The sequence below is a fragment of the Panthera onca genome, chromosome A1, assembly GCF_046562875.1.
Source record: "Panthera onca isolate mPanOnc1 chromosome A1, mPanOnc1 haplotype 2, whole genome shotgun sequence".
In the NCBI taxonomy this organism is placed as follows: Eukaryota; Metazoa; Chordata; class Mammalia; order Carnivora; family Felidae; genus Panthera; species Panthera onca.
In genome coordinates this window covers 51,267,149-51,279,271 of record NC_138339.1, presented here as the reverse complement: position 1 = coordinate 51,279,271, position 12,123 = coordinate 51,267,149, and the positions used below count along the sequence as shown (strand labels likewise).

The 12,123-nt window shown below is 39.9% G+C and overlaps 1 protein-coding gene and 1 pseudogene across 2 annotated transcripts in view; one reads left to right on the top strand and one right to left on the bottom strand.

Annotated features, from left to right (window-relative positions):
* The window catches only part of TTC1 (tetratricopeptide repeat domain 1), a 46,520-nt gene that overhangs the window by 20,402 nt on the left and 13,995 nt on the right, over positions 1 to 12,123 (bottom strand). The window lies entirely within an intron of this gene.
* LOC144616262 (transcription factor BTF3 pseudogene) lies at positions 4,027 to 4,764 on the top strand (annotated as a pseudogene).

Here is a 12,123-nt window from a genome sequence, read left to right as displayed (position 1 = left end):
TTTGGACAAGTTCCCGATCCTTCTAAGCCTTAGTTTCTTCCTCTAAAGAATGAGGCTTTATAGTTTTATGGATTAAAGTGATAAGGTGCATAAAGCACCCAATACACTGCCTGGCAAATAAGGGCACAATAAATACGAGCTATTACTTTTCTGCAAAATAAGTAATTTAATATATACTGAACTACAAGTGTGGTTTACGTGATAAAGATGACCTACAGAATGCTGGTAGAGTGTGTTACAGGGAACAAAGCCCATCTGCAGGGTCAGGGCAATATTCTGTTAACAGGATAACACAAAGAAGTCTGAAGAAACCGAGATAAATAAATCTTTAGTTTCTGAGCTGCTTCTAACAACTCAGAAATTCACACAGATGGCCAAGCACCCATCATACTCAAAGGCAGAGTGAATGTTATTCTGCAAAGATGGCACACGCTATCCCCATGTGCTTTGCTTCCAGCCCTAAACATCTTAGCAATACGGTCGGCACAAGCAGAACTGGCAGAAGTGACTGCCTGCCATCTTCTGAAAGAGCTTGAGAGAGAGAGAGAGAGAGAGAGCGAGCGAGCAAGTGCACACATGCAACTGAGGGAGAGGGGCAGAGGGAGAGAGAGAAAGAATCTTAAGCAGGCTCTCTGCTCAGCACAAAGCCTGACACAGAGCTTGAACCCATGACTCTGGGATCATGACGAGAGCTCCTGACTAAATAAAAACTTCAAAGGGAGGAAATACAGTCAGCAGCTTATTTCATGCACAGGAAAAGCATGGAGCCTAAACAACTAGGACTCTTCAGATTAGGAACCAAAGAGGGGCACCTGGCTGGCTCAGTCAGTTAAGCGTCTAGCTCTGTATTTCATCGCAGGTCATGATCTCACGGTTCATGAGATGGAGCCCTGTGTTGGGCTGTGTGCTGCAGCGTGAAGCCTGCTTGGGATACCCATTCTCTCTCATTCCCCCCTGGTCCTCACAATAAATACATACATACATAAATACATACATACATACATACATACATACATACATACATACATAAATGCTTTAAAAAATGTATATATAAAAAAAGATTAGGAACCAAAGTAAAAATATGTCTATAGATTTGTAAATACACTGTTGAGACCAGGGTGCTTCCCAAATACATTATTATACTCTAGATGATGAAGCTGAGTAAAGAAACTAAAAGATGAGTATAAAATCAATCTCATTTTTATGGTATCTACTATGTGTCAGATACACGACAGACACAGTAATTCATTCTAAAATATAACATATCTGGAACAGGGCTATTCTAAGGGAATACAAGAAAATAATATGGGTGATGGTGATGGGAATCAAAATATAAGAATATGGTCACACTTCATTACCTAGTATTACCTAGGAGAGAGGTCATAATGTTCTCTATGGTATCACAATTTATGGATGCAAGCAAAAAAGACTGTATCTTAGGTAAAAAAAATTTGAATGTTTCTATTTATTTTTGAGAGAGAGAGAGACAGAGCATGAGCAGGGGGCAGGGGCAGAGAGAGGGGGTGACACAGAATCTGAAGCGGGCTCCAGGTTCTGAGCTGTCAGCACAGAGCCTGATGCAGGGCTTGAACTCACAGAATGTGAGATCATGACCTGAGCTGAAGTCGGATGCTCAACCAACTAAGCCACCCAGGCGCCCCAGGTAAAAAAAATTTTAAAGAGGGAAGATTCACTGGAAAGATACTGGTACTCACAGAATCACTGGGAGGCCTAAAAACACAGGCTTAGAAAATGGGCAGGATTCAAGGCAGCTCTGTTAAGTCAAGAAGCAAGAAAGCATTAACTGTCTATTTATTTATTTATTTATTTATTTTCCGGGGGGGGGGGGGGGGGCGCGGGCAGGCGGGGGAGCACAGAGCGAGAGTGAGAGAGAGAATCCCAAGCAGGCTCCACATCATCAGCACAGAGCCCGATGTGGGCCTGAACCCACAAACCACAAGACCATGACCCGAGCCGAAAGCAAGAGACAGACGCTTAACTGTCTGAGCCACCCAGGCTCAGTTAGGCTTCCCTAACTGTCTTTTAGTGGAAGGGCTGTAATAGGGGCAAATAAATCCTAACTATTTCCTTTTCTTTGCCCCAATCGAAATTCAAAGTATTGCTTAGGAGCATCCAATAAGCCAAGCATAGCTCACATGCCTTGGCTGTCAGAGAATAGAATGAGGAACACGGGGTAAGGCCACTGAACAAGACTACAATGCAGAAGAATTCTTCCAGCTAGGAAGGGGAGTTGGATGCTGGAAGCAAAGAAAACTCCGTAACAAATTCGGCTAAAAGTTTTTTCAAGAAGACATACAGATGGCCAACAGACACATAAAAGATGCTCAACATTACTAATCATCAGGGAAATGTAAATCAAAACGAGACATCATCTTACACCTGCTAGAATGGCTAAAATCAAAAAGATAAATAACTTGTGAAGAAAAGGAACCCTTGTACACTGTTGGTGGCAATGTAAATTGGCACAACCAGTGTGGAGGTTTTCAAAAAACAGCCATGATATGGAAGCAACCTAAATGAATAGATGAGGAAGATATGTTATATAGACACAGTGGAATATTATGCAGCCATAAAAAGGATGAAATAGTGCCATTTGAGACAATATGGATGGACCTAGCAGGTATTATGCTAAGTGGTATAAATCAGACAGAGGAAGACAAATACCATATGATTTCAGTCATAAGTGGAACCTAAACAAACAAAAACAAATGAATCAACAAACAAAAAGCAGAATCAGACCTATAAATACAGAGAACTGGCAGCTACCAGTGAGGAGGGGTGTAGGGGGTTGGGCAAAACAGGTCAAGGGCAGAGGGAAATACAGGCTTCCAATTATGGAATGAATAAGTCACAGGATTAAAAGGCACAGCATAAGGAACATAGTCAATGATATTATAATAGCAATATGTGGAGACAGATGGTAGCTACAATTGTGGTGAACATAGATAGCATAATGTATAAACTTGGTGGATCACTATGTTGTACACCTGAAACTAACATAACATAGTGTGTCAACTATACTCAAAAAAAGTTATTTCAACCCTGAAGAGCCAAAGCAACCCTGACAAAGAAGAACAAAGCTGGAGGCATCATGGTCCGATTTCAAGCTATATTACAAAGCTATACTAATTAAAATAGTATGGTATTAGCATAAAAACTGACGCATAGATCAATGGAACACAGAGGCAAGAAATAAATGCATGCATATGCAGTCAATTAATTTATGACAAAAGAGCCAAGAATATACAATGGGGAAAGGACAGTCTCTTCAATAGATGGTGTTGGGAAAACTGGACAGCCACATTGTGAAAGAATGAAACTGGACCACTATCTCACATTCTACACAAAAATTAACTCACAATGGATTAAGACTTTAACACCTGAAACCATAAAAAATTTCTAGAAGAGCATACAGGCAGTAAGTTCCTTGACATAGATCTTGCTGATGATTTTCTGAACCTGACACCAAAAGCGAAGGCAAAAAAAGCAAAAATAAACAAGTGGGGCCATATCAAACTGAAAAATCTTCTGCTCAGCAAAGGAAACCACGAACAAAATGAAAAGGCAACCTACTGAATGGGAGAAAATGTTGGCAAATCATATATCTAATAAAGGGTTAATATCCAAACTATATAAACAACTCATACAACTTAATAGCAAAACCAATCAGATTAAAAAATGGGCAGAAGATGTGAACAGACTTTTTTCCAAAGACATACAGATGGCCAATAAGTACATGAAAAGATGTTCAACATCATTAATCATCAGGGAAATGCAAATAAAAACCACAATGAAATACCACTCACACTTGCTAGAATGGTTATTACTTAAAAAAAAACAAAAACAAAAACAAGAAACAAATGTTGAGGATGTGGAGAAAAGAACCCTTATGCACTGTTGGTGGGAATGTAAACTGGCACAATCACTATGGAAAATTGTATGGAGTTTCCTTAAAAAATTAAAAATGGAATTACCATATGACCCAGCAATTCCACTTCGGGGTATTTAGCCAAAGAAAATGAAAGCACTAACTTGAAGAGATATATGCACCCTTATGCTCACTGCAGCATTATTTACAATAGCCAAGATACGGAAACAACCTAAGTGTCAGTCAACGGATGAAGGGATAAATTGTGGATTGGGCCTCATTCCAGTCTCCTTCTAGCTGCCACCTTGCACCCCCACGTGTGACCACCTTATCTCAGCTGCTCTGCCCAAGACTCCCTGAGCGCTAACCCTAGTCCCCTGCTCGGTTCCATTTCTGCCCCCAAAAGATGAAAGAAACTATCACGAACCAGGGTAAACTTGCCAAACTGCAAGCAGAGTGTGCAGCTCACTGAAAGAAGGGGGACCACGGAATGGCGACAGATGATAAAAAACTTCAGTTCTCCTTAAAGAAGTTGGGGGTAAACAGTATCTCTGGTACTGAAGAAGTGAATACGTTCACAAACCAAGGTATAGTGATCCACTTTGACAACCCTAAAGTCCAGCCATTCTTGGCAGTGAACACTTTTCAACATCACAGGGCATGCTGAGACAAAGGAGCTGACAGAAATGCTCCCCAGGATCTTAAACCAGCGCGGTGCAGATGGTCTGACTAGTTTAAGAAGAGACGGGCTAAAGCTTTGCCCGCACGATCTGCGGATGGCGAAGAACCACTAGCTACCAGAGAGGAGGAGGAGGATGAAGTTCCAGATCCTGTGGAAAGTTTTTGATGAAGCTTCCAAGAATGAAGCAAACTGAACTGAGTCAGCTTCTGGAGAAGATAAAACTTGAAGAAGTTACTGGGAGCTGCTATTTTATGACTGCTTTTTAAAATTCTGTTCATGGATCTCTAATATGTTTAAGCCCAAGCCTCTGGGACAATGCAGCTCTTTTTAGTTTTTGCTCATATGCAATTCATTCTTTGCAGTGAATTAAGCTGAAGAAGCCTGGGGATAAAGTTTGAAACAAGGTTAATAAAGTTCTTTGCCTAGTAAAAACAAAACAAACAAAAAAACAAGAAGAAAAAGAAATTGTGATGTATATATACACACAACTGAATATTATTCAGCCATAAAAAGATGGAATCTTGCCATCTGCAATAACATAAATTGATCTTGAGGGCATTACCCTAAATGAAGGAAAAGATAAATATGATTTTTCTTATATGTGGAACCTAAACAATAAAACACAAAAAAATCCCAAGCTCATAGAAACAGAGAATAGATTGGCAATTGCCAGAGGTGGGGTTAGGGGGTGGGAGACATGAGTGAAGGGGGTATGAAAAAAAGATTAGAAAACAACTTTAATTAAGGTATAATTACAGCCCTATAAATAATAGCAAATTCATGGTCAGTTTTAAATTCATACACACAAAACGCATAATTGGCCAATTAGGTTCTAACGGTGAAAAGTTTGACATTAGAATACATATTAATGTAAGGTAGCATATTAATAAGTTAAAAGAGAAAATTACATAATCGTACGAATATGGTATGGTATACATCATCATAGGTCCTAAAGGTCTTTAATATATTTTAAAAGGCTATTGCAAAAACAAAAATTCTTTAGAGAAGAACAACTCATCAAGTTACTAGAGTTTAATATCCATTCTGAACTTTCAGTCTCCTCTGTTTTAACTCTAATTTCAAGCTACTTTCTAAGCTATAATCTGTTCTCCATTGCAAACTCATCAGGAATGTTTTATGAACACAGATGAATCACTCAGACTGCCAGATCAGACTCGTGTGGGGTGTTGTGTGTGTGCGTGTGTGTGCACTCGCACGCGCACGTATGTTAAGAGTTTAATCACTCTTTGGTAAATTTAGAACACTGACATACCAGTAGGCAAAACTTAGATCCAAGGTATACCAGAAGGAATTAATGATGATGGCAAGCCTGAGCAGGCAGTCTGGGAAAAGCTCACAGTGTCTTTTTTCAAACTATATTTTTTTACTTGAGTGTAGCTAACACACAGTGTTACATTAAGTTTCAGGTGCACAACATAGTGATTCCACAAGTTTAAACATTATGCTATGCTCAGTGTCTCTGTAACCAGGACTAAAGGTTGAACTGGCAGAGGGAAGAGATCCAGATCATATTTCTGAAGCCAATTATTCAAAGGAAGGCATTTTATTTTTTCAGCTGACAGATCACAACTCAGTGACCCATTAAGTAGTAAACACTGGAAAAGAGCTGCTGTTTCCACAGATTGTGTAAATTGAGGATTAATGCAATTATCACTATCATGCTGAGTATCTCCTTGGAAACAGCTAAAAATAGTACATTTAGGAGAAAGCTACACTACTCCCAGCTGTGCCAAGGGACTATCTTGATCCCAGTACAAAGACTAGGGTTTATGCTGCTGCCAGAACATTCTCTTTCTCCAAAAGACGGCACGCATACTGTAATATTACTGGAATCCAAGCACAGATTGTATCATGAGTCTTATTTAGCATGCTAAATGCCAAGAACATACACACATAAATGAGCTGGTGGTGTTGACATTCAGCAGCATTATCAGGTTCAAATTATCAGGTTCTGGTATAACGTATAATGTGGTTAGGAGCCCTGTCATATGTGTCTACAATGCATTTTTTTTTTTTTTTTTTTTTGAGAGAGAGAGCGACAGACAGACAGCGAGACAGACAGACAGAATCCAAAGCAGGTTCCCGGCTCCGAACTATCAGTGCAGAGCCCAAAGCGGAGGGGCTCGAACTCACAAAATGTGAGATCACCACCTAACTTGGACGATTAACTAACTGAACCACCCAGGGGTCCCTTAAAGTAAACTTTATATCCAATGTGGGGCTTACATTCACGACCCCAGAGGTCAAGAGTCGCATACTCTACTGATTGAGCCAGCCAGGTAGGTGCCCTTCCACAAGGTCTTTTAACACATTCCAGAGGCTTCACAGAGAAATATCTGCTCTAGAATTTTATTTCCATAACAATGGAAACCAAAGAAATTTTACAGAGCTCTTTACTCAGTACTCCTCCCCATCATGGAAAACTCAGGAAGAAACAGTGACATTATTCTGCATTGTAAATCATCACAGGAGCTGTCAAGGAAAACCCCAAAGAGATAATGCTCGTGATGAATGGAGTTTATTTCAGCAGTTATTACCCCAACTGCAAACTTTTCAGCCTGGTGTTCAAAATTTAATATAACTTGTATCAGGATATAGCACGTTACTTCTTAAAATCTGCAGTCACGTACATTAGCTCATTTGCTTTTTGCAGGGCAATTCTCAAGATGTTAGCATGAAAGTATTAAATGACCCATTTTACAGGTAAGAAAATCAAGATCAGATATCTCTTGGTTTTCTATTTTTTTTAAACTACATCAAACTTGTATTCCAATCTACTCCACCTTACCTCTCATTACCACCCAACACAAGTCCTTCCTTTAGACAGTCTGATCTCTTCACTGTCTCTCAACACCTACCACGCTTATCTTTTATCCTTCATTCCATTCCTTTGTATATGCATCCCCACCTTGGAATGCACTTGTTTCTCTTCTGTATTTTCTTCCCAACTGTTTTCCCAAAAACAAAATTTTCTGGGTTTTCAAAGTCACACAAGCACAGCCACCTTTCGCTTCCTTCCCTGCGTGACCTTTCTGTGAATGCACTGTACCTTGTCACCTCTAATTTGGTATATATTACATAACTATATAATTATATAATACATATGTGTACAAACACTGCAGAATGTTTGGAATGTTACTTCATGCTTCAATGGGTAATAAAACATTGTGCAGCCTTCAGACCAAGGCAAGAGGGGCCCTGTCCAGGGCCCCTGTCCAGGCCCTTGGCTGATTGCACCTTTCCTCCCAAGGGGCTCCAGGATTTAGACCAGGCTCCTAAATCTCCCAGCTCACTTCCAGGGGTTCCTATGGGTGGACTTTGCTGCCAGTGCATACTGTGTTCCAGATAGGATACTTTGTACAACGCGTGCTCCAGCCTTGGAATCAGCCATTTTTCCAAGGAGTCCTGGATCCTTTTGATGGGGAATGGTATTTAGAAACCAAGATCTGGATGCTAGTACGTTCCGTTACTAGCAAGTCATTGTTTTTAGGTCCTCTCAGTAAGAAATCCAGGAGATACAACTTTAAAAAATAAAAAAACAAAAACGCCACAAGTCAAAGAATACATAAACATGAAATCTTGTATGCAGTCAGACAAGTGAACACCACCTGATTCTTCCTCACTTTCTCCCACACTGAAAACTCTGGTTCCCAGTAACAGCAATATATTTACTCATTTGCTCTATCCTAAAATTAACAGAAAAGTTCTGAAGTTACTATATGAATATCAGTACCTATGATGAACCTACTATGTAAAGTTCAAGATTTCATTGTAGTTCTTTAAAACAATTTTTTAAATTAATTTTTTATTTTAGAGAGAGAAAGAAAGAGCATGTGCACAAGCAGGGAAGGGGCACAGAGGGAGAGAGAGAATCCCAAACAGGCTCCGAGCTCAGCGCAGAGCCTGGCACAGGGCTCGATCTCACAACCATGAGAGAAATCAAGACTTGCATGCTGAACCTACTGAGCCACCCAGGCACCCCTCATTGCAGTTCTTTGTAACTTTAAAATATATCCTACTAAGGGTGAACAGCCAGAGTACTGTGCTTAACGTTACTGGAATCATCTTTTCTATGTGATCAATTTGATCACATTAATTTCATTCTATTTGTAATCCATTTTAAGGCTTAATTTTTTCCTCATCCTTTCTGGTTTAATTTTAATGTATAAATATTTGAACAGATCAAAACTCAATACTGGATGGGACTTCTGATGTGGCAAACGTAAAAAATAACTATAAACTGGACAAAATGATTAACAGCAGCCGTTTCAGTGTCCTAAAAATCGACTAAAAGCTTACAGCAAAGTGAGTAACACTAGTGAAAAACTACTGAACTTCAGAAAATAGCCGTGAAATCTGTGGCTTCCTTGCAAGGACCTGCTCCCCTTCTTCCTCCCATCATTTGACACCGTAGTTCTAATAGAGCAAGGAAGGCCATGAAGAACCAGCAGTACCACTGCTTGAGGAGGCTGAGCTGATTCAAACTGGAGGTGAAATAATCCATGCCCAGTGGTACTGTCAGAAATAAGCAGCAATCTGAGTGGTAAGCAAACAGGGAAGGTCAGGGGTCCTACTAATTTGTGGTTGCGGCCCTGGCTGGGCAAATAAGGGACCCATGGACCAAGCAGAAATGTAACAGGGAGACAGAAGAGGCAGTCACAGAGGTACCTGATAAGCTCTCCTTGTACCCCTAATGGACTGGAGATGGTGCGCATGCCTGGTAGCAATGAAGAGGACCAAAGCTATTCATGCACGCTTGTCCTATCAGGAACCTGTGCACCTATGCTGAGGAGACACAAGAGGGTCCAGCTGGGCTGACCTGAAAATTCCCTAAAATTGTAATACACTTCTAAATCCACACACAGATCAGTAGGTGGAAGCCTTGTTGGTTTGAGCTGTTTGAACATAATCTCTGACCAGTTATCAACTGACCACTAAGCTGTACAGAAACAAGAGCAACCCCAAGAAAGCCATATTTAAAACTACCAGCAAGAAAAGGACAAAAACAAAACCCAGCTGAGCAGAGCTGTCAGTGGCCACACAGACACCAGGAGAAATTGACTGTACAGCTTGAGACTAGGTAAAAAGCAACAGTTGCAAAAAAGCAACAGGAAAAATAATGCAAGCAGGGAAGGTGGTGGTAGAGGACAGAATCCAGAGCTGTTACATCCCTACTTAAAACGTCCAGTTTTAACAAAAAATTGTAAAGTATACAAAGAGACAGAAAAATTTGACCCACAACCAGGAAAAAAAACCAAAACAAAAAGAGCAGTAAACAGAAATATCTGAATATCACCGATTTTAGATCTAGCAAAGACTTGAAAGCAGCTATAAACATGTTCAAAGAACTAAAGAAAATTGTGTTTAAAGACTTAAATGAAAGCATGACAATGATTAAAAAAAGAGAACCACTGGCACAAAAACAGACACATAGACCAATGGAATAGAATAGAAACCCCAGAACTAGACCCACAAACGTATGGCCAACTAATCTTTGACAAAGCAGGGAAGAACATCCAATGGAAAAAAGACAGTCTCTTTAACAAATGGGAGAACTGGACGGCAACATGCAGAAGATTGAAACTAGACCACTTTCTCACACCATTCACAAAAATAAACTCAAAATGGATAAAGGACCTGAATGTGAGACAGGAAACCATCAAAACCCTAGAGGAGAAAGCAGGAAAAGACCTCTCTGACCTCAGCCGTAGCAATTTCTTACTTGACACACCCCCAAAGGCAAGAGAATTAAAAGCAAAAATGAACTACTGGGACCTTATGAAGATAAAAAGCTTCTGCACAGCAAAGGAAACAACCAACAAAACTAAAAGGCAACCAACGGAATGGGAAAAGATATTTGCAAATGACATATAGGACAAAGGGCTAGTATCCAAAATCTATAAAGAGCTCACCAAACTCCACACCCGAAAAACAAATAACCCAGTGAAGAAATGGGCAGAAAACATGAATAGACACTTCTCTAAGAAGACATCCGGATGGCCAACAGGCACATGAAAAGATGCTCAACGTCGCTCCTCATCAGGGAAATACAAATCAAAACCACACTCAGACATCACCTCACGCCAGTGAGAGTGGCCAAAATGAACAAATCAGGAGACTATAGATGCTGGCGAGGATGTGGAGAAATGGGAACCCTCTTGCACTGTTGGTGGGAATGCAAATTGGTGCAGCCGCTCTGGAAAACAGTGTGGAGGTTCCTCAAAAAATTAAAAATAGATCTACCCTATGACCCAGAAATAGCACTGCTAGGAATTTACCCAAGGGATACAGGAGTACTGATGCATAGGGGCACTTGTACCCCAATGTTTATAGCAGCACTCTCAACAATAGCCAAACTATGGAAAGAGCCTAAATGTCCATCAACTGATGAATGGATAAAGAAATTGTGGTTTATATACACAATGGAGTACTACGTGGCAATGAGAAAGAATGAAGTATGGCCCTTTATAGCAACGTGGATGGAACTGGAGAGTGTTATGCTAAGTGAAATAAGCCATACAGAGAAAGACAGATACCATATGTTTTCACTCTTAGGTGGATCCTGAGAAACTTAACAGAAACCCATGGGGGAGGGGAAGGAAAAAAAAAAAAAGAGGTTAGAGTGGGAGAGAGCCAAAGCATAAGAGACTCTTAAAAACTGAGAACAAACTGAGGGTTGATGGGGGGTGGGTGGGAGGGAGGGGAGGGTGGGGGATGGGTATTGAGGAGGGCACCTTTTGGGATGAGCACTGGGTGTTGTATGGAAACCAATTTGACAATAAATTTCATATACTGAAAATAAAATAAAATAAAATAATAAAATAAAATATAAAAAAAAAAAGAGAACCATGACAAAAGGACAAAAATTATTTAAAAGGAAAAAGTTGAAAAGTCCAATAACTGAAATGAAAAATTCATAGAAAGGAGATTTGAACTGGCATGAAAATTAAATAAAATTCAAGGTAGAGCAATAGACACCCAATCTGAAGAACTGAGAGCAGAAAAAAGATGGTGAAAAATGAAGAGCCCTCACAATACATGTGTTGAGAGTCCCAGAAAGGGGACAGAAGAAATAGTTGAAGAAATAATGGCTGAAGTCTTCAAAATGTTGATGAAAAATGTTAATCTAAAGATCCAAGCAGCTCAATGAACCCCAAGTACATAGATCCATATCTAGAACCACCAGAGTCAAAATGTTGAAAGACAAAGAGAAAATCTGAACGAACAGAAGGAAAACAACTTATCAGGTTCAGAACAACAACACTATTATTATTATCTGATTTCTCGCCAAAGAAATCAGTGTGATGACATACTCAAAATGTTGAAAGAAAAAAACTGTCAACCAAGAATTAGATATGCAGCAAGACCGTACCTCAAAATGAAGGCAAAATAAAAACATTCACAGATAAAGACAGAAATAGTGCTACCAAACCTCCCTTACAAGACATACTAAAGGAAATCCTTTGGACTGGAAGGAAATGATACCAGACGGTAACTCAAATCGACATGGAGAAATGAAAAGCTTTAGAAA